This window comes from Aedes aegypti, chromosome 1 (genome assembly GCF_002204515.2).
Source record: "Aedes aegypti strain LVP_AGWG chromosome 1, AaegL5.0 Primary Assembly, whole genome shotgun sequence".
NCBI lineage: Eukaryota > Metazoa > Arthropoda > Insecta > Diptera > Culicidae > Aedes > Aedes aegypti.
In genome coordinates, this window is record NC_035107.1 from 285,151,112 (window position 1) to 285,172,919 (window position 21,808).

The 21,808-nt window shown below is 44.1% G+C and overlaps 1 protein-coding gene across 3 annotated transcripts in view; it reads right to left on the bottom strand.

Annotated features, from left to right (window-relative positions):
- LOC5575947 overlaps positions 1 to 21,808 on the bottom strand; it is a 547,305-nt gene that overhangs the window by 486,336 nt on the left and 39,161 nt on the right. The gene's annotated exons all lie outside the window — the stretch shown is intronic.

Sequence of the window (21,808 nt, forward strand, 5' to 3'; positions counted from 1 at the left end):
CCTAGAATTTAGTATGGTTCAATGAGGCGAGGTCCGATGAGTAATGGAACATCGACTCATGGAGGTTGTGATATGGGGTCCAGATAGCCGTAGCGGTGGACCTCAGGATCAAGCAGCTGGTCAGGAGCATCAAGTCCGCCGTTGCAGTCATAGAACGTGGACAGAATGAATTGCGGATTAGAGCGAAGAAAGCCGAAAAGCCATTGACCCCGGTGAATGTAACAGAAGTTTCGCAGGACACGCCTAGAACCAATCCGACCACCCGCTCGGAGAAAATAACGAGGGTTACACAAGGAGAACAGAAATATCCAAAAAGGCAGAGAAGCGACAATGAGTGCGTCAGCGAACAGAATAACGGCAGTGAAACGCACCGTGTAAAGCCAGAAAGAGAATAATGCAGCACGTAAGGAAAGGAATAGTAAAAGAAAGGAACCAAAGAAGAAAGAAAAGCCACGGTCACCGCATGAGAGGTCGCCCTTGAACCTTGCCTTTGAGGCAAGTGACAAGACGGCCTACGCGGCGATTCTCAGGAGAGTGAAGGAGGATCCGGAGCTGAAGGAGCTGGATGAAAACGTGGTGAGAACCAGGCACACCAACAAAGGAGATATGCTTTTTGAACTCAAAAATGATCCGTCGATCAAGAGTTCGGCCTGCATGCCGGAAGCTCGTCGCGAAGTCGCTGGGCAACGAGGCAAGTGTGAGAGCCTTATCTCAGGAGGCAGTGATGGAATGTAGAAAACTGGACGAGGTCACAAAAAAAGACGACGTGTGAGGTGCAGTGTTGTCTCAATGCAACCTGGAAGAAGTACCGCACGTTTTGCAGCCCGTCGCTGATCAACGACTGGAGAGCTAGCGAAGAATACACCCATAATGACCATTATGCAATCAAATACTGCGTTGGCCAGAGAAGTTGTGCAGTATGGCAGAAGAGGAACGGAATAGGAAGGTGAAAGGCGAAGGATGTCGTCGAAGTATTCCGAGCAGTAAGCGACGCTCCAAACATGGATGCAGGAGAGCTGACAAAAGCGTTGGCGAGAACGGGTGACGCAACTGTGCCGAGAAAGTTGGAGCAAATGAATCAGCGGCGTCCTGCATACTGTTCAAGATCCAGAAGGCGCGTGCAGAGAGCTAGATCGGAAGCCAGCATGGAAAAGCGTATGGTGACCTCGTTCAAACGGGAGATAGTGACGAGTAAATCGAACTGCTGCCAGGAATTGTGCCGGGAAGCTGACGCAAATCCCTGGGGCAACGCCTATCGAGTAGTGATGACGAAGATCAAGCGCCCAGTAATACCAGCTGAAATGTGCCACGACAAACTGAAGTTGACAGTGGAAGGACTCTTTCCTACGCATGCGATAACTATTGCGAACGAATTGAAACTGAACAAAGCTCCAAGCAATATTGCGTTCCCAGATATATTTAGGACAGCGTTGCAGACATGTCTTCCGTGCTTCCACGACAGATGGAAGATGCAGAGGCTGGTACTGCTCTGCCGGAAAAACCGTCAGGAGATCCTGCGTCATATAGAACAATATGCTTGCTGGATACTCTTGGTCAGTCTTGGGAACTGTGACCACAATTCACCACAGTTCATCGATTCTGCCATTCCACCAAAACACAAAGCAGCAGCAGCATCAATACCATCAGGCGTTGCGCTGCCAACGGTTCACACACTGCTTGACTGTTTTTGTCTCTCCACTATGACCATTTTCGGGCAGCCATTCCAAGCTGAATGATTGAAAAAAGTGTTAAATCATTCAATCGCTAATATTTCGCTTGTGTTTTCAACTAATTGAAATCTATTAGCTCTAACAGAAAGAGACCACAATCATTCCGTTACGATACATATAAACAAGTTCAATTTCATACTGCCTTTATCGAGCAAAAATGCAAAACCCCGAAAACCGCAAAAATCGTGTCACCACTGTGCTCGAGTCATTTCGCATTCGGAGTTGAAAAACGTTAGGAAGAAGAAGATTACATTTTTTGAAGAGCCGTGACGTTTTTTGTTTTGAACCATCATGGTTTGCTTTGGATTTTGATGGTCGTGTAGAAAGATGTAAATGTAGAGGCGGTAAATGTTTGCTCCAGTACTTTTCTCATCCCTGCTCTTGGTAAACTTCTGGAGATGGTCATCCTCGGCAGTCTAACGATCTACACGGAAGATTAGAACGGATTGTCGAAATACAGTTCGGATTCCGGAAAAATACTTCGACGGTGGATGCTATTCGGACGGTCATCGCGTGCGCAGAGGAAGCGCAAATGACGTCGTTCTTGCGATAACTGGCGAGACTGCGGGACTGGAGGCAAGCTGCAGTTGGCTCATCACAAAACCGGAGGTTGTGCTGGCCAGCAACTGCCAGGCGCTTCAGCAGTTCGAAATCAACGTCGGAGGGCACGTAATCTCATCGAAGCGCTCTCTAAAGCACCTTGGAGTAATGGTCGACAGGCTAAACGTCAACAGCCACGTAGACTATGGCTGCGAAAACCGGTAACACTGTAGCTGCCCAACTTCGGAGGACCAAGACGCAGTACGTGACGTCTTTTGGCGACCGTATCGTCGACCATATTTAGAAAACCACTAATTTCCTCGGAGGCAGTCTGCGTTATCGCCGGAATGATCCCCATCTGACTGAGGACATAGCATGCTACCAGCAAAAGGACACTAGGAATGTGAGGACTACCATCAAATTGGACACGATGGCCAAGTGGAAGCAGGAGTGGAATAACTCGGAGAAAGGAAGGTGAACCCACAGGCTCATTCCTCACACGTCAGCGTGGATGACCAGCAAACATGGAGAAGTTAACTTCTTCCTGACCCAGTTCATATCAGGCCATAGATGCTTTCAGAAATATCTGCACATTTTCGGACACGCAAAATCTCCACATTGTCCGGCCTGTCCAAATATCGAGGAGACATCGGATCATGACTGCCCTCGATTCAGGGATATACGAAGCGAGATGATGTCAGAAACCACAAACGTCCTAAATACGGACAACATCGTGCAGAATATATGCCATCATGAAAGCACTTAGAAATCCGTGAACAGAGGGATTATGACGTCGCTACCAAAAAGATGGCGTGAGAAGACCAGAGAGCTCCGGGCCGTGATCGGAGTAGGCTAGATCCCCCGTTGTGGACTAGATCGAGTAGAGCAGGCGTAGCGTAGTATCGGTAATAAGTCGTCGGGGCGCCTGCAAACCGAAAGTCATCCTTCCCAACTGGAATTGCAGAACCGATTCTGGCACTTGGCCGACCAACGTCGAGTCGGAGTAAGCCTAGTGCACCGCTGGGGTCTAGCTGAGTAATTCGCAAAACAGCACCGGCAAATGATCGTCTGGGCGCCTGTGAACCGGAAGCGTCCCTCCACCGGAATCGCAGGGCCGAATTCGGCATCTGTTTGCATTCGTCGGAATAGGATAGATCCATAGCGTAACGTATTACCGGCTTGAGTCAGCGGAGCGCCTGTGAACCGCAAGCCATCCTCCAACCGGAATCGCTGAACCGAATTCGGCACTCCACTGGCCAGTATCTAAGCATAAAGAAATGCGTAGCTTGAGTAGACCGTCGGGGACTAGTGAACCGGAAGTCAACCGGTCAACAAAATGCAGTTAAACTTTGACAGACCTCTGACGTGCAAAACGAGTAGTCGCGGAGACACTCTAGTAATGTCGTAGTGAGTAGCATTTTTGACGACTTTAAGCTCCAACAGCGAACTAGCAGAACAGCTAAAGGCTTAGACTGACGAAGAGCTTGAGCACAGCCCCCGATGAAGTGCAACAAGATCAACAGAAGGCGCTTTGGTTGTTAGATTTGTAACATAACGAATTCGAAATGATCGAATGTAATTTTGTCAGTGTTATGTCTGTTTTTCTGTGGCAAAAACTAAAAAGAGTCACATGTATGCTTAAAGGAATGGAAAATCGCTTATATAGAACGTCCGTTCTGCGTCTCGCGGGAATTTAAATGTAACTTTTTTCGGCCTTTTCGCTTTAAACAACTTTTTGGTCCATCAACATTTCGGTCTTCCAAGAAAAGTCAGCATCTGACAAGTTTATCCTACTGACAGAGATTGGAGCTTTCAGAGCAGTTGATATAAATACAACAACAAATATGGCGTTATCTAATCGATTTAGGTAACAACAAATTCCACGCTTGCTGTGATTCAATCCATTTCCCATCAATTCCACGCGTTTCTATTCATCAAATGTAGGTATGAGCCTATGCATGCTATAAAACGTTTGACTTTTACTGTGCGCCCTGTTTTCAAGTTGCCCGTGAGAGAGAGCGAGACGGGGGCCCAGATAGCCGTAGCGGTAAACGCGCAGCTATTCAGCAAGACCAAGCTGAGGGTCGTGGGTTCGAATCCCACCGGTCGAGGATCTTTTCGGGTTGGAAATTTTCTCGACTTCCCAGGACATAGAGTATCTTCGTACCTGCCACACGATATACGCATGCAAAAATGGTCATTGGCACAGTAAGCTCTCAGTTAATAACTGTGGAAGTGCTCATAAGAACACTAAGCTGAGAAGCAGGCTCTGTCCCAGTAGGGACGTAATGCCAGAAAGAAGAAGAAGAGAGCGAGACAGCACCAACACACGGCGCACAGTAAAAGTCAAGAGAACAAAAGAATTTATAGCACGTGCAGAGGCTCATTCTTGTTTTGCTGCCTGCCAGTACAATCGACGACAAGGAAATAACAATCTCTCGGGGCTACAATGAACAGACATGTCGTCGAATAATACCAGAGCAACAACATGGAAAACCATCATTGAGACAAGTCCCAATCCCTTAGATGCGCGGCTGTCAACCGCCCACACTCTTCCACATTTACAGTACTTTCTCCACGAAAATCCGACACATTCCCCGCTTGATGTATTAAACGGTTTCGCAATGACGTTTCAATTTAGGTTCAACCTAAAAGACAGACAAGCAGTGCTCTACTGTATAGACGGCCGAGAAGTAGAGGAAATTCAAATCGTTTGTCACCGGAGACGGAAGATGGAGCTGTGAAAAACAAAGAAAAACCGTTGAATCCATTGTCTTTCGGATGCGGTGATCTCAGTGGTTGCTGAGATTGGAATATAAGTGAATCGTTTAGTTCGGTAAGTTGATTTAGGATTTGGGTGACAGGTGTCTTCAAATGTTTGCACGTGTGACGTTACATTCTGGGAATACAAGTCCGTTTTTGTTGAACCGTTAGACCGCTTACTGTGGAACACTTGCAAACATATGGCACAGAACTTTTAATAGACCGACCCCGTCAAACGCGGCAAACCAGTTGTATAATGTATCATTTCGTGCAGGACATAAATACACGTCAACGCGTTAAAATGCTATCGATTTTTGTGTGTTTGCAACCATCATGGGCCCAACCGCTGATAGTAGGTTTCCGGATGGGGCAGCGCTTTCATACGGAGTCAAAGTTGATGAAGTAAGTTGGTAAGCGAAACAGCAATGCAAAACCGAGCGAATTTACATATTAACTACGAAGAGGTAATCCCATTCGAAACAAAAGCAGAAGTTTTCATTTCGACGAAAAATGCCGAGGAAAATTTTCGCTTTAACGCTGCTGAACCAATTTTTTGATTGGCGAAGTTGGCTTTGAAGTGGTTGGATGTGCACCAGTCAGCGCCAGAGAACTTTGTTAAAGTTTTGAACGGGCAACTTAGATTTTTTTTTTCGATGAAATTATGGTTTTTGTTGTCGTTTTCAGTTTCAGGAAGCAATGGTTTTTGTCGCTGGCTTTTGTTTTTATTACGTTGGTAACACACCGACGAGAAAACATTGAGTTGAACTAACTTGTTGTGGCTGGTGGTAAGGTGGTATGTTAGGAAGTGCTTTTCTTGCTGAAATGAAATGTCTTTGTTTCGATGTCAGTGTAAGGTAATGTGTGTTAGAGGGATTTATAATTTTGTGATGTTTTCTACCATAAGCATTGCAACTAACCGCTAGATGCTAAATGCAGATTCATACGAAGCGGAGAAACTCAATGATACAATTAATACAGTCGACTCTTCCTTACTCGATACTCGTGACATCAAGTTGGATTTCATGGCAGCCTCGATGGTCCCCTGGATCGCATTTGCATTGGTTTGTTTTCTATAACTTGATACCACCCTAACTTGAACTTCGAATTATGGAGAGTTGATTGTACAAATCTGTCAGCATCTTGTAACTTCTGTCGTTTATTTTAGCACACAAACATTCAATAGGGACACATTAAACCAAATCAAATTTCCTGTGCCTCTTCATACCAATAGATTTTTTCGGACTTATTTCAAAGGAAGCATAATCGATTCCCACAAAACCTCCGTCCAGTTGGCGCTAAATGTTTGCATTCTAGTGCCTCCGGTGGGGACATATTTAATGTTGCATATCTTATGGTGAGTTTAGTTGTTTGCCATAGCTATTCCCTTTTATTCGCTGCAAAATATCCGCTAGCTCAAAACCCGGACACAACGCTTTCTGTATATGTTTTCCTCTTGTTTTTGGGGTTTTGCAAACAATGGCAGCAAGTCGCGCGTCGGTAGTGAAGTAGTGAAAAAGTGATCGGTTCGTTAGTAGTGTTTGATCCTTCGACCTTGACGCTTGCTCCTGCGGGGGCGCGCGATGAGGGCAGGATCAAACATGTCGCGCGTCGGTAGTGAAGTAGTGAAAAAGTGATCGGTTCGTTAGTAGTGTTTGATCCTTCGACCTTGACGCTTGCTCCTGCGGGGGCGCGCGATGAGGGCAGGATCAAACATGTCGCGCGTCGGTAGTGAAGTAGTGAAAAAGTGATCGGTTCGTTAGTAGTGTTTGATCCTTCGACCTTGAGATTAGTGGCGCGGATCGCGAAGCAGGTTAGTAGTGTTTGATCCTTTGCTCGCGTCGCTTGCTCCTGCGGGGGCGGGTGATGTGAGCAGGATCAATCGTGTCGCGCGACGCTCGCGTGGCATGATCTATTAGTGGCGCGGTTCGCGAAGCAGGTTAGTAGTGTTTGATCCTTTGCTCGCGTCGCTTGCTCCTGCGGGGGCAGGTGATGTGAGCAGGATCAATCGTGTCGCGCGTCGCTCGCGTGGCATGATTTATTAGTGGCGCGGTTCGCGAAGCAGGTTGGTAGTGTTCGATCCTTAGCTCGCGTCAAATAATTTATCATGGTCTAATCGCTTATCAAAGTGAATCCTGTGACCCAACGATCCTTCCCATTAACAAACATCCCTCCCAGTAACCTTTGTGGAGATGCAGAGGTAAACACGGTCTCCATATAGCAAAGGTTACACACTAACATTCCTTCCTCCAATCCCACCTGACTGCAAGGACGTGGCCGGCGCCGTTATTGACCTTGTATAAATAGAGGCACTGAATTATGCACACTGAAGAAGATTATGGCCAATCCCAGCCGAACTTCTAGTTGATTCTTTGTGCATTTTCACTGACTTCGGTCAATCACGGAATAGCAACCATTGATATGTGTAGTCAGTCTAAGCTAAGCTAAGCTAAGCTAAGCTTTTGCAAACAATGGCAGCAAGCCATGCCGACGAGGATTGCAGCAGGCGGCGCGCGGTGAGGTTATTCGTTCCGGATTGGTCCGAGTAGAACCCGGATACCTACACAGGAAAACGAGAAAACAATTCGGCTGAGCTGCTGTCACACAAATTTTAATAATTTGCTGTCATAAATGACCGCCTCACTCTTTTGGGCCCGACCGTAAACATGATTATGCGACTGTGTTGGCTAGCACTCCTAGATATAATTTCCAGGATGATTTAGCGGTATGTTTTGCAAGAAATGACTGTGTTGAGCGCTGGAAACCCATTATTAATAATAATGTTGCAGCATATTGTACGTATCATTAAAATAACTTTTTATCACTTGTCTTCATTAACGGTCAAAACTATCGTGTCTCATTCCTTTTTCAAAGTGGAAGAATTTTTCTGATGATATTTTAGGAACATTCATTATCATCAGAATCTTACCCTAAAATAATTTAAGTCTTAATCATAAGTTCCCAAATGACGTATTTCTCATTTATTCTGCTTTTTCTTCTTTTTGGCATCAAGTCCTCACTAGGACAGAGCCTGCTTCTCAGCTTCACAGTTATTAACTGAGAGCTGTCTCTGCCAAAGTTGCCATTTTCGCATTCGTATATCGTGTGGCAGGTACGATGATAATCTATGCCCAGGGAAGTCGGGGAAATTTCCATTACGAAAAGATCCTGGACCGTCCGTGAATTGAACCTTCGGCTTGGTTTTACTTTGTAGCCGCGGACTCTAACCACTCGGCTAAGGAAAACTCAGGAGTAAACGGGCTAAATTTGACAGTTGATTTGTTGTCAAATTTTGTCTTTTCTTTTAAGATCCATATAAACAATATGAGCTGAACATCGTCGTTGTGATCGAGTCTCCAAACCGATCAAGCGGCATCGATCTGGATTAGGCGGAAGATGGACCGGATCGTTTCACGGAAGATTGCGTAATGCAAACCTAATGAACCTCCTTTGTACGCGTTCAGTTGTGAGAACCAGCGTAGAACAATAAGGACACCATACGGGAGCAGCGTATTCAAGTATACTACGTACTAGTAGGCAGCACAGATTTTTCAGTGCATAAATGTCGGTGAAATCTGCAGCATGTCGTCGAATAAATCCAAGAGCGGATAGGGCTTTGGCCGAGAAAACCCCAATGTGTTCGTTGAACTTAAGCTTTTCGTCGATGATAACGCCCAAGTCGCAGATAGACATCACCCTTTGCAGAAGAACCTAGTCAATAAAGTCATTCAAAGAATGACGCGTAATGCGCATCGTACCTTCGTGCTGTGCGTACACGAATTCTCTCTGCTCTTGGAAATTTTCTTGAAAACTACCTAAAGCATTAAAACAGTACTTTTCAGTGCTACTAAAACAGTACTTTTCAGTACTATTTTCTACTATTGATCCCTTTACGATCCTTGTTTGGACCCGTGCCTTCGATTTTTCGTTGGACCCGTTGGCGAAAGCAAGCGGTGGTAATCCTTCTTGGACACCGTCTTGGGAAAAAACCTCTCGAAGGTCACGTCTTTTTATTCACTAAACATGGTTGCAACAACAAACAAAAGGAAGGGTGAATCTCTGAATTCACAACTTCCTTCCAAAAAAGTGGGTTTTAAAACTGTCACTACACGTGGCAAGAATGGAAGAAAGGACGTTTCCCCGGAATGCGAACTTTCTTCCAAGGGTGAAATGAATAATTGTATCGAAATGAGCAATCAGTTCGATGCTCTAGACAAATTTTCCGAACACCAAATCGAAGCAGCCTCTAGCCCAGGCTCTTTGATTCAAGTGAGAAAGCCAAGAGTGCCGCCTATCGTGGTCAGTTGTTCCGAATTTGGGGGATTTAGGCAGGAGATCTTAAACTCAATTAGGGGAATCAAGGTTTCCTTCCAAATCGCAAAGAAAGGAGACTGTCGCGTTTTGCCGGAAATTCTTAAAGAAGAGAAGAAGCACAAATGTTTTACTTATGACGACAAAACTGAACGTTTGTTCAAAGTTGTCTTGAAAGGTCTCTCAAGTGACTATAAGTCACCTGAAGAGATCAAAAATGGAATAAATGATTTACTTGGATTTTCCCCAGTCCAAGTAATCATTATGAAAAAGAGAATTCAATCTGGCATTGTTCGGAAAGGGCTTTCTCAAGAATATTATTCAGTTCACTTTAACAAAAAAGAACTAAATAATATTAAATCGAAACTTATGTTCGATGTCCGTGTGACATGGGTGCATTTCCAGAAACCTGGATGAAATTACCAGAACCCCACTCAGTGCCGTCGGTGCCAAAAGTGGGGTCATGGTACAAAAAATTGTCGCATGGATGCTAAATGCATGATTTGCGGAGGTTCTTCTCACGCTAAGGACGTTTGTCCAGTGAAAGACCACCAAGTTTATATGCTCTAATTGCGGGGCTAATCATAACTCCAATTTTTGGGATTGTCCTTCACGCAAAAGAGTCATTGAGGCTCGTGCCAGGCAGATGAAAGATAATATCCGTTACGATAACGGTCGTTTCCGGAATTTGCCTGGTAGAGTATCGAACAATGCTCATTTTTCAGTTAACGATCGCTTGATTAGGAATCATACCCATCAGGAAGATTATAATCATGCTCAATCACAAACTAATTTTAATCCGTCGGCTAGCCGTTCGAATCATTTAATTTCAAATGTATCTACCCACGGTAAATCCTTTGCCGATATCGTAGCAGGAAATTTGAACTCCTCCTCTATTCATTCCATGAATACCCATTGTACTTGTTTTAAATCAAATGGAAAAAAAAACCCTACCGACACAGGTAACTCCTACTCAGCTTCTTCGTCTACCGAAAATTCTAATGGGAAATCATCAAATGTTTCCACTTCAAGTGATATGTCTGCCTCTGATTTTAATTTTCTAACTGAACAATTGAATCAAATGATTGATTCAATGTTCAAAGCCACCACTATGACTGAAGCAGTCCAAGTAGGTGTAAAATTTACAAATCAAATTGTTATTGGATTACGTTTTTCTAATGGATCCAAATAATAATTTAAATATTTTAAATTGGAATGCTCGTTCTCTGAATGGTAAAGAGGACGAGCTGTTTAATTTTCTTACAGTTACTAACGTGCATATAGCAGTTATTACCGAAACGTATTTTAAACCTGGATCTAAACTCAAAAGAGATCCTAACTTTTTTATTTATCGTAATGATCGACTTGATGGGGCATGTGGGGGAGTTGCAATCATCATTCATAGGCATATAAAACATCAACTGTTTTCGTCATTTGAAACTAAAGTTTTTGAAACTTTAGGTGTTTCTGTTGAAACACAGTTTGGTACATATACTTTCATAGCTGCCTATTTGCCTTTTCAATGCTCTGGACAGCAAGTAAATTTGCTCCAAACTGACTTGCGAAAATTGACTCGCAATGAGTCAAAATGTTTTGTCATTGGTGACTTTAATGCCAAACATCGGTCATGGAATAATTCTCAACGAGCATTGCAATTCCAAAATGTGAAGTAAAATTTGAATCCGTGATAATAGACGATGATCTTAAACTCCTGATCCGTATTAAACACGTGAGGAGAAGGCAATTTCAACGCACTCGCGATCCTGCTATGAAAATTACATGGCAGGATTTGCAGAAAGAAATCAAGAAACGTTTTGCTCAATTAAGAAACAAAAATTTTGAAAATAAAATTTCTCAATTGGACCCTGGCTCTAAGCCCATTTGGAAATTATCTAAAATCTTGAAAAAATCTCAGAAGCCAATACCGGCATTGAAAGAGGAAAACAAATTATTACTAACTAATTGCGAAAAAGCTCAAAAACTTGCTACGCAGCACAGTGGGACGGAATCAAAAAAAGTGGGACATGTGGGTTTGCGCCAAAACTATCGGTTTTAGCGTTTTGGTGTCTTCTGCAATGTTTCTTCTTTTTAAAAGTAGTTTATTATAGAAATAAAAAAAAATCGTTTTCAATTGTATACACTGAGAAAAAAAAATTAACTTTTTTATTTTTTCTCAAAATTGAAAACTACCTAAGGAAGTATTGTAGGTAACGTCATTTGAAGAAACTTTGTCGAAGACGAAAAAATTCTAGCTCTCATACTTACTAAGTTATATGGTAAAAATGATGTTAACCCCCTTAAAAATGATTTTTTTACAATATCTTTTTTATATGATTTTTTTAATTTTTACAATGTTCTACAATGTTGTAGATACTCCAAAAATACACATTTTTGCTGAAGAGACTAAAGCGCTATCTCTTATTTTGAAAGAGCTATGAACTATTTCTTCTTTTTTATACGTCACCTTTAAGGGTTAACAGCTTGCAAAGTTGCAGGTAGTAGCAGTTAATTTTGACGTTATACTGTTCAGTAACTTACACACTTTCAAAACATATATGAACCAGAGCGGGATCCAATGGGATCAATAATGTTTTTTAAGTTTAACGATCTTGATGTTATAACATAATATTGCAGTTTTCAACAATTATGATGGACATATTATGCTTCTGAATAATTTTATATTGCTTTTGCGGTTCATATGTATTGCAAAACAATAGTAAGCAATTGGTTTCAATATTGGAGTACCTTTTTTAACTCATGTTAGAATATTGATTTATTTTCGGAGATGTTTCCTTCATCCAAATTTAGTTCATATTTGTTCAACAAATTCATCGAATTCTAATATTTTCTTCTGCTGGAGTTATAATTAAAGCTCATTTAAATCATTTTCTTCCAACATAACTACGAACCATATCAGAACGGTTTCCCGTAGTGTCAACAACAATTTGCGACCACATCATTATGTGGCGGTACCACGAATAATTGAATTTAAAATGAATATTAGTTGTACAGAATAATTTCCGTATGTTGAATTATACCATTGAATTACCCCCTGTATATAGACCACTCACTTTGAGTGAAATACTGAATTCGAGTTCATTTGTTCATTTGCTCCACTCCGCATACCATTTGTAGAATGAGTTCCCTGTTCGATTCTGGCTCTGAGCGTAAATCGACAGCCAAGCGATCCTGTTGCAGAAGACCGTGATCTCGGTTCGAGGCTCGGGCATCGACCTGGGTTCAAGTTTCGTTGACCCCTTAAGTCTTTTATAAAACTTCGGGTGGGCAGCGAGTTGGATGATCGTGCCCACTTAGGGAAATTGAATGCTTTCTCCCGACGGGTAGAGAAAGTAGTATGCGTGAAGGCGATTTTTGACCTTCGCGAAATTCTACTTCGTAGATTTCGCGTAATTTCCGGCGACGAAGATTGACAAATCTCGCGCCTATTCTGAGGATCCTTGAACTTGACTCTTTCACTTCGTTCTGGTCTGCGGAAGAGGCGAGAGCGGTCCAAGTTTAGTTTAACCGCGCCGTGGTGTGATAGTTCAGCTTAGAAAGGCAAAGTCAAGTGCGTTAGTAGCGATTTGTGCGAGTTGGCGGTTTTAGTGCGAGTAGTTGATGCGACAGATTTGTGGCAAGTTGCAAGGTCCGTCACACCACACCCCCAAGTTAGCGACCGTTTTCGACCCCGCTTTCCAGCTTCGGAGTTTTCCCGGCGGTACACGTGGGCCGGAGAGGGCAAGCGTACCATCAACCCGCGCCCTTGGCAGGGCAGCAACAACGAGCGAGTCGGTTTCAGACCGATAGTCAGCAACCCAGCATATTTCCGTGAGAACAACCAGCAAAGTTCCGTCGAGCGTCCCGAACCGGTTTCGAACCGGTAACCCCCGCGTGAGAGTCACGCACGCTACCAACTGAGCCATCGTTGGTGACGACCACCGATGTGACGGCTGTACCCCGTCGAGCAAGTCCACGAATCCCGTGTGAGGCGCCGTTGGGAACGGCAACCTGATGAGCAAGTAGAAGAAGCGAAGTCCGGAGGAGATCCGCGTGTCGGCCACGTGAGGTGCCGCAGCAACAGAAGCAACCGCCGATGCCTCCACGCAAGTAACCGTTCAAACCGTGAGTACTCATTTTTCTATCCCATGCGCATGGTGAATTTCGCCCCTAGCCCGAGTTAAACCGCTAGCGTGGCCACACCGTTCATTTCGGCCCTACCGTTCGTTCCGTTTATGCGTCGGTAGTCGGCAACATAAATTGAATCCCCGATGAACACCACCCGTCGCACCGCACACAAATGAATTAACCGCACAGACGAGAGAAAGAGAATAGCTAGAGTAAAGAGGGAATGCAGTAGTAGAATAGGCCTAGAGTTTAAGATTGTAAATATGAAGAGAAACTGAATTGTCGATAAAGTAGAAGTAAGAAATGAATTTAATATAGCATGAAACGACAGGGAGGAAGTTTGAATTTGAAGAGGCGGTGTTTTAATAAATGAGTACACTATAGTCCAAAGTGTTTGAATAGCTTTTTCTTGGGAGAAGTCTAGAAAGGTAAATGTAGAGGGATTTTCACGTTTCGGGTAGTTTTGTGTTTGGTCATTTTTTTTGGATATTTTACTGGAGAGGTTGACTCCGAATTCAACCAAGGGACAGCTCTTTAATCGAACGAAGATTCGTTCGAGGTGTTTGAGTCTTGTTTTCCCGTGATGATAACCATCGCGAGCACTACTTTGTCGTCGGCGAAAATCACCTTTACGCACTCTAGTTTCTTTATTTGCACGACTTCGGTCGTGAAGCATTTCGTTTCCCTGATCAGCCAGCTTGTTTCCCGCCCATTCATTTGGGAAAAACCAGAACCCTCCCCTGAAGGGTCTCAGTTCGGTCGGGCAACCTTTCAATCTCGGTAAGTGGTCTCCCTCGGGAGTGGCGCGTAAGCCATTTTTACTTGTTCCCGGGAAACTCGCAAGGCTGTCGGGTTACATTTGGCGCCCAACAGAATTGGCAAAACACAACTCATTTTGGTAGCGGTTTTTTTTTTTGTCTGAGCAAAATTTCTATGACATTTCATTTTTTTCTCTGTACATTTTAGGTTAAATTAGCAATAAATTCTCATTGAATTCGAATTAATTTTATTTTTTTTTTTTTGTAATCGTATAGTGCTGAAGCAGCATTCCTCAATTTTGTTTAACTTTGATTTTAAATTTCCACTCACAGTCAAAATAAAAAGTTCTAAAATGGACAAATTTCCGTACGCCGAACATTTGATTTTAGAAGAAGTCGACTATGAGCTTCTCATAAGAGGCGTCTTAGATGATAAAGTTGCAGCTCTTGATCTGGCAGCTAAACAAAGGTATCTGCGGACTTTGTTTAAAGCAGATGTAAAAAATTTGAAAAATTATTCCTCTCCGTATAGCGTTTCGGACGAATATGACCATATCGATGGTAGAATAACGGATTTGGAACACGCGTTTCAGCGCTATGGTGTGGAACAACGGTACATTTCTCGGTTGTTGCATTACTATTACCGTGCAAAAAGGTGTTTGGCTGATCAAGAGGATGAAACGCAACTTAAGCGAAAGCTTGTTCGTCGCATCGAAGAATGTATGCAAGAGTACAAAGTAGGGCCCCCAGCGTTTCAGTACGTAGAGCAAATCAGCGACATGCTTAACGAGGCAGCTAAAAGTAGTTCCGGTCATACCGAACAGCGACTACAGAACAGCAGCACCCCTAAGGCAACCGGTGCCAGACCGAAGGCACCGGAGATGACTCTAGACGACCCGATTCCGAACAGCGCAGCAAAGTCGAGTGGGCAAGAGGATGAGATGCACGAACGTATGAACCACTTGGAGAGGATGCTCGAAAGTGTGACGAAAATGTTGACGGAGCGAGAGCCACCGATGACGCGGACGAATGCGACATTGCCGCCGAGAGAGGCAACAACGCGACCACCGAAAGTGGTAAGTGCCACAGCGACACCACAACAAACGATTCCAACCAGCCCAGCAGAAGACGAGCTTTTTGATTTGCTGAAAAACGTCAGTAGATTATTGAGCGAACGGCAGGCACAGGTTATGCAACAGAGGAGAGAACCGGAAGCAGAGCGTGTAACGATTCGGCCTAGGCTTTCCGGATTGTTTGCTCCGGTGGAACCGGAGGAAACGGACGAGGAGAGCGTAAGAGGTAGGAGGCCTAGCAGCCGGCATTACGAAACGGCTCGAGGTCAGCAGAGGACTGTGAGAAATCTAAGAGCGCGAGACGATTCGGAGGTTTCAGACGGAAGTAGCTTTACCTCACGCAGGAATGAAGGCTTTTGGAGGCGAGATCGAGGACGTGATCAGGGTATGAGAGACCACCTGAACCGAGTGGAGAAATGGAAACTCAGATTCAGCGGTGACTCGAGGTCTGTTAGCGTAGAGAACTTCCTCTATAAACTGAACAAAATCGCTGAATTGGAGGGAGTTCCAGAGCGACAGCTGCTGAGGGACATCCATCTTCTTTTAGAAGGGCCCGCATCCGATTGGTTCTTCACCTTTGTGGACGAGTTCGAGGATTGGTCGACATTCGAAAGGCTCATCAAGTTCCGATTCGGGAACCCTAATCAGGATCAGGGAATCCGCCAGAGAATCCAGGAAAGGAAACAGCAACGAGGAGAGTCATTCATAGCATTCGTCACCGAGATCGAGAAGCTTAATCGAATGCTCTCTAAGCCGTTGTCGAAGACGAGGAAATTCGAAGTCATCTGGGACAACATGAGGCAGCACTACCGGTCGAAGATATCCATTGTTGACGTGAATGACTTACAGCAATTGGTCAAGCTGAACCATCGGATCGATGCAGCAGATCCAGGCCTGCACCAGACCGGTGAACCACGGCGTATGGTTCACAACGTAGAGGTTGAGGATGGATCGGACTACAACAGCGATGAGTCAACAACGATAAACGCAATGCGACCGCGTCCAACCAGAGAGAGCAGGCAACCAAACCAGAGTGTACCGAAGCTACTGCAGAACAACAACCCCGGACAATCGGTGTCCAATACTGTGGCCCAACCTCCACAACGAGCTTGCTGGAATTGCCAGCAGAACGGTCATGGATGGAGGGACTGTCCGAGACCCAAGGTAATATTCTGCTACGGCTGTGGAAATCTTGGGAGGACGATCCGTTGTTGCGAACGGTGTTCAGGAACATCGAACCAGGGAAACTAAGTTCGAGAAGTGGAGAAGGGAATCGAACCGCTTCTCAAATCAAAGAGGTTCCCAATCCGAACGAGACTAATTTTGACCCTATGAAACAAATCCACCACATTCGTGTGAGTGTGACGAAATGTCCTCACATTAGAGTGCAGGTTTACGAGACAGAGATTGAGGCACTTTTAGATTCCGGTGCCGGCATCAGTGTCATCAACTCTTCAAGTTTGGCAGAACAGTACGGCTTGAAAGTTCAACCGGCAGCCGTACGTGTTAGTACAGCGGACGGGACGGAGTACCGATGTTTGGGGTACCTGAACATACCGTTCACGTACAAAGGAATGACTAAGGTTGTTCCTACGATAATCGTTCCCCAAATCTCCAGATCGCTGATTCTCGGAGCTGATTTTTGGGAGAGTTTCGGAATCCAACCGATGATTGACGTAGGGAACGGGCCAGAGAGGATCGAAACCCTCAACGAGGTAGCAGGACCGTACCTCTGCTTTAATATAGAGCCATCCGGTGAACTGCCAAAAGTGGAGGAGAAAGTACCGGATGAAACCCTGGACTTGCCGACTTTTGAGGTGCCAGCAGAGCCGGTACCAGAGAACATCGAGACAGAACATGAATTGACGAAGAGAGAAAGAACGAGGCTGATTGAAACCATCAAAAAGTTCGAGTTCACAGCACCAGGTAAGCTGGGACGAACCGACCAAATCCAGCACGAGATCGTACTCAAGGACGATGCGAGGCCAAGGAATCAGCCGATCTATAAGTGTTCTCCTTTCATACAGAAGGAGATAGACGCGGAAATTGAACGGTTCAAGGAGCTTGGCGTGATTGAAGAATGCTACAGCGAGTGGACTAATCCGCTGGTCCCGGTGAGAAAGTCAAACGGGAAGATTCGGGTTTGCCTTGACTCCCGTAGGATCAATGCGATGACCGTTAAGGACTCGTATCCGATGCAGAACATGCAGGACATCTTTCACAGGCTGGGCCGCGCAAAATATTACTCTATTATAGATTTGAAGGATGCCTATTTCCAAATCCCTTTAAAGGAGGAAAGTCGGAATTACACTGCATTCCGAACGTCGAAAGGGCTGTTCCGGTTCAAGGTGTGTCCGTTTGGCCTGACCAACGCACCCTTCACTATGTGTCGCTTGATGAACAAGGTCATTGGCTTTGATCTTCAGCCCTTCGTTTTTGTTTATTTAGACGACATCGTGATCGCCACGGAAACTCTGGAGGAACATCTTCGACTCCTAGAGATAGTGGCAGAACGATTGAGGAGGGCAAAGCTAACCATTTCGCTAGAAAAATCTAGGTTCTGTAGGAAACAGGTGATGTATTTAGGATACCTGCTGACAGAGCGTGGCGTGTCTATCGATCGTTCCAGGATTCAGCCGATTCTGGACTACGCTCGGCCCAAATCAGTCAAGGACATCCGGAGGTTAATGGGCCTAGCTGGATTTTACCAGAAATTTATCCGGAATTACAGCAGAGTAACTGCGCCTATCACGGATCTTTTGAGGAAAGACAAGAAAAAATTCACCTGGTCGGAAGAAGCGGAAGCAGCGTTCAATGAGTTGAAATCGGTCTTGATATCCGCTCCGATTCTGGCAAATCCGGATTTCTCCAAGCCATTTGCCATCGAGTCGGATGCGTCAGAGAATGCGGTAGGAGCTGCGTTAGTCCAGGAGCAGGAAGGACAGACGAGAGTAATTGGATATTTCAGCAAGAAGCTCAGTTGCACCCAGCGGAAGTACTCGGCAGTAGAGAAAGAGTGTCTCGGAGTCCTACTGGCCATAGACAACTTCAGGCACTACGTGGAAGGCACTCGATTCAAGGTGGTGACGGATGCGAGAAGTCTGCTGTGGCTCTTCAAAATCGGAGCAGAATCGGGGAATTCGAAACTCCTCCGGTGGGCCCTTCGAATCCAATCCTACGACATCGAACTCGAGTACCGCAAAGGGAAGAATAACATTACCGCCGACTGCTTATCCAGATCAATCGAAACGATTATGGTGATCCAGCCGGATCCAGACTACGAGGAGCTAGCAGCGGATATAGTAGCGAATCCGATGAAATACGGGGAATACCGGGTAATAGACGGAAGAATATGGAAGTACGTGAAGGGTACGAACCGTCAAAACGACCCACGCTTTTCGTGGAAGAAATTTCCTTCAGAAAAAGAGAGGGACACGATTATTCGAGAAGTGCACGACAGAGCCCATTTCGGGTTCGAGAAAACCTTATCCGCCATTAAAGAACGGTACGTTTGGCCGAAGATGAACCAACAAATCCGCAAGTTCTGCAAAGAATGTTTGAGTTGCCAAACAAGCAAAGCAGGGAACAAGAATGTGACACCGCCAATGGGGTCACAGAAGCCGGTGGAGTACCCATGGCAATTCGTCACACTGGACTACATTGGGCCTTTACCAGCATCTGGCAAAAATCGTTGCACCTGTTTGCTAGTTGCTACGGACGTTTTCAGCAAATTTGTGCTCGTGCAACCTTTTCGAGAGGCTAAGGCAGAACCGTTAGCAGAATTTGTGGAAAATATGATTTTCCGGCTGTTTGGTGTTCCGGAGATAATTCTTACGGACAATGGGACACAGTTTGTGTCCAAGGTGTTCAAAAACCTCTTGAAAGCGTATGGCGTCAACCATTGGCTAACTCCCGCTTATCATCCCCAAGTCAACAACACTGAGCGTGTCAACAGGGTGATAACGACGGCAATAAGAGCGACCTTGAAAAAGGATCATAAACATTGGGCAGAAGGAATCCAGGAAATCGCTAGTGCGATCCGGACTGCCGTCCATGATTCCACAAAATACAGCCCCTACTTTGTGGTGTTCGGGAGGAATCAGGTGTCAGACGGACGAGAGTATGCTCAAATACGAGACAACTACAAACCGAGCGAGACGAATGAGACGGAGGAAGCGGAAGGAAGGAAGAAGCTGTTCGAAGAGGTGAAAGCAAACCTCTCTGCCGCCTACAAAAAGCATGAGAAGACCTACAATCTGCGCTCTAACGTAAGCTGTCCTAAATATGTTGCTGGGGAACGGGTATTGAAAAAGACCTTTGACCTCTCGGACAAAGGGAAAGGGTTTTGTAAAAAACTTGCTCCTAAGTTCGAGCCTTGTGTAGTAAGGAAGGTTCTTGGATCCCACACCTATGAGCTGGAGGACAACTCAGGCAAAAGGATTGGTGTTTTCTTTGCGGATCAGTTGAAAAAGCTGAACGCAGCCTCGTCTCATCTAAACTAATAACAGTAGATCAAGCTATGTGCCTCTTTAAGAGCAACTACCGATTACGATGAGTACGAATCGAAAATAAAACACCAAAAGGGCAAAATTTTACTTCGATCATGTCGAACCACGTCGAGGAAAACGGAGAGGTGTCAAAACCAAACCGAAAGTACTTTGAGTGATGTCCAAATCACGACAAATTTTCGAAATTTTAATAAAAAGCTATGAAAAATCTCATATGAGTGACAACGAGAAACAAATTTCCCCTAAAAAGACCAACTACGGGTAGAAAATTCGTCTTTAGTGACTGAAAAGACGAGAAACAATACGTTTCAATGTAAATATTCTTGTAAATAGTAGATTAGTATAGTTTGTTAGTGATTGAAGTCCTACGCTTCGTCCTACATTAAATCTAGAATTAGTACTTAGGCTAGATTAGTATTAGATTTATGAAATAACTCACGATTTTTCTTTGATTATTTCCATTTTCATTTCGAATTCATTCCATAGTTTTAGGTGTAGTTGTAGCACCTTGTAAATATCATCCCTTATTGTCATTGAATTTGTTGATTTTGTACCTAAAAGTCGAAATCAAGCATTAGTTTTTTGAAATTTAAAAATTGAATTTGTTAATTAGAACGTTTTAATTACCTTTTTTATAGTTGGCAGTTTCCAACGTTGCACTTTTTTTCCGATTCGATTCGCCATCCAATAGTCCTCCAGTCTCTATTCTCCTTTTTCCATCCCAATCCTTCTAGGGTGAGTTTGATCCCTTCCGGTTAGCTCATCCACCTCCATAATCCAAATTGATCCTTTGAATCCACGTTATCATCCATCGATTCCTTTTCCATAGTAAATCCTCCTGTATCGATTCTCCAGTTTGTTTCCATTCTCCTTTGCCGATACATTCATGACCCGTCTATTTTTAGGCACTCCACCAAGTCCTTCTTTACCGATCGTTGTTTTGGGTTGGTCCGGGTCGATTCATCACTCTTCCCCCAGCAACGAACACCTCCGTCGAGAGCTGATGTGGCTTACCTGCGAACGAAATAAACACAAAAAAATTACTCTTTATACTTACATCTTCGATGGAACGATGATGATATAACTCTCCTTCCTTGTTTCATCTGCACAGCTACACACATTTTCTTCAAATTTCGCACCGATTTTCACCACTTTCATGATAACTTTTCACACCGAGACCGTTTTCCACGTGAATTTTTTTACCGATCCGTCAAACTTTGTTTTGGTTCATCGGCAGTGTTGGCAGAATGCGTGAAATGAATGAATGAGATGAATGTTTGGGTGAATGTATGTTGCACGCTAGGGGTGCATAGATGGTAAATTATGTTTTTTTGTCTTTTTCGGGTTATTTTCGTAGTCGGACGAATTCTGACGGTTAGAAAGTTCCCAGTTTATGTTTTGAGTTTCGATATTATGATCAACGCTTTCTGGAAAAAGTTCTGGGTAGTTGATCGTAAATTGAAACAGACCCCCCATTTAAGGTGAGTTTGTGTGAATCCGTTCGTTCTCGGGTAGAGACCTGGGGTTAGGATTGCATTAAAATTCACCAGTTAGATAACGTTTTTCACTGAGGTGATAGTTTTTCGGGAGAAATCACACCGTGTTCTTAGTTTGTTAAACTGAGGTTGGGGTTGAATTCTCGTTTTAAGTTTTTGTGGTTTGTGATGTAAGATTTTTGAGATTTTTTCGTTGATGTGGATTATTAAATGTTTTAGCTTATTTTATAAATGTATGATTGTGTTGCCAACAGCCTGATGCGTAGTTTCAGTTTAATTGTTTGATCAAGATGTTGTTTCTTTATATTTTGAGAGTTGCTTTTGTATATATTGGTTTTTAATTTCCTTGTAAATATTAAAATTAGAAATTAGTTTAAGGTTTTGATTTGCTTTTGAATTTATTTGGAGATTTCTGCTGGAGACCGGAGTTGTAAAACGTTGATGGTCAGTGGCAGGCATGATAATTCTTTCATGACTTGTAAATAGAGGTTGAGTCAAATTTCTGAC